The sequence below is a fragment of the Morone saxatilis genome, unplaced genomic scaffold (assembly GCF_004916995.1).
Source record: "Morone saxatilis isolate NCDOM2014 unplaced genomic scaffold, NCSU_SB_2.0 Contig24, whole genome shotgun sequence".
NCBI lineage: Eukaryota > Metazoa > Chordata > Actinopteri > Moronidae > Morone > Morone saxatilis.
In genome coordinates, this window is record NW_023339807.1 from 7833494 (window position 1) to 7835541 (window position 2048).

The 2048-nt window shown below is 37.9% G+C and overlaps 1 pseudogene; it reads right to left on the minus strand.

Annotated features, from left to right (window-relative positions):
- The window catches only part of LOC118335710, a 4523-nt pseudogene extending 2515 nt beyond the window's left edge, over nucleotides 1-2008 (minus strand).
- Nucleotides 2009-2048: the final 40 nt, after the last annotated feature.

Genomic DNA, 2048 nt, shown 5'->3' on the forward strand with positions numbered 1-2048 from the left:
TCTCTCAGACTAGAGGACTGGGAGCTGAGAACTGAAGACAGAGCTTCACAGCTTCTCTTTGAGAGGTTACAGCCACTCAGTCTGGAAATATAATGATCAACAAGAACAAAAATATCATTATTGTTCAAATGTAATGAGTCTGGTCTAAAGTAGAATCTGGAAGAACAAAGACTTGAGCTCTGACCTGCACTACAAAAACAAAAAACAAAAAAAATATAAAATAAGAAACTTATTTTCAGTGACTGAAAGTTAGATTGGAAATCTAAATGTTTTTGTTGGCTAAAATCCTTGCAGTTAATCAAAACATCTAAGGTGGTCATGAAACTATTGTTGTAAAGGTGGGTGCGCTCACTCCAGCACCAAACAGGAGGCAAACCAGGTTTACTTTGGTAATGGCAGAAAGAACTCCTCAACACTGTCATACACACTATAGACGGTCAGTTAACAGTGTTATAAGTCAGAGAATATTTTTGGCGTTTATCTGATCCACCAACATTTATTTTAGTGAGAAATCTTACATTTTTTAAACTATTTACCTGTCATTCCCATGATCAGAACGCTGCCCCTAAAATTTCACAAGATCATTAATATAAATGGGCTACTAATGATTTTAACTTGGGAATTCAAGTGTAGCACAGGAACAGATTAGCAGTAAATTGTCAATGTGGCAGTAAATGTGCAGAATAGACTACAGTGTGTCTCAAGACCAAGGAAAGACTCTGTAATTTCTCAACTGCTATGTAACGTTGACCTAGCTGCATGTCATTACTACCTACGTGTCCAGTGTTTAGTTTGCAAATAAGACAAATGTAACATTAAGCTTGATGGTGGTTATGCGGTGATGTATTCTAGCTGTATCTGCAGCACTGTCTTGGCTCACACTAGCTGTGACAGACTGAACACTTTTTCTTTTACAGGGACTTTAAGGAGAGACAGACATTAAATGGCCCCCCCCCAACACCAAATTCCCTTTTAGAAGAGCTTTGGAGCACATTTGCCAAGAAAAATAAAATGCTAACCGTAGAAACACTAGGTAAAATAAAGTATGATAAGGTTGTCTGATGTTGACTGCTGTTAGTTACTGGTTTATTATTTATTATTTATGGTTTAATAATGTTTGTAATGATTACTAATTTGTAGCTTATTGTACTCAGTTCCTAATGGCAGTATGCAGTAAATGGTTGCCCTCTGTGTGGTATTAGAAAATAATTAACATAACTTGTTAACAACAACACTTATGAACATTATTGAGATTCAGAGATAATGACAAGAGAGGAGCTGTTTAAGATTAGAGAAATCAGTGAAAGAACTATCTGAAATAATAAGACAAACTGTAATTTGATCTGACCTGAGAGTTTCCAGCGTACAGTTTGAACTCTCTAGACCAGCCGACAGCTGCCTCACTCCTAAATCCGTCAGTTTGTTGTAACCCAGGTCCAGGTCTCTCAAAGTAGAGAACTGGGAGCTGAGAACTGAAGACAGGGCTCCACAGCTCCACTCTGAGAGGTTACAGCCACTCAGTCTGAAGAGACAGTAATTAACAAGAAGACAAATAACATTTGTGTTCAAATGTAATCCTCTTTGATAATAATGCTGGAAATCGGTTCAAATCTGAACAGATTCAGAGATTCAGAATTAACATGGAAGAGGCTGTTTTCACTTCATGGAGCTGACAGTTTAGAGAAACATTTCAAATAACTGATAACAAACTAACTTGATCTCACCTGAGAGTTTCCAGTGTGCAGTGTGGACTCTTTAGTCCAGCAGACATCAGCTTCACTCCTGAACGCATCAGGTTGTTGTTACTCAGGTCCAGCTCTCTCAGATTAGAGGACTGGGAGCTGAGAACTGAAGACAGAGCTTCACAGCTTCTCTCTGAGAGGTTACAGCCACTCAGTCTGTAGAGACAATAATACACTTATTAAAAAGCAGTACATTGAAAATACAGCAGAGTATTTAAATTATGATATATAAATCCAACTATCTCTGTACTTACAGAGCTTTGTTGGAGGCTCAGCTCGTTCCTTACAAAAGTGACATGTTGTCGT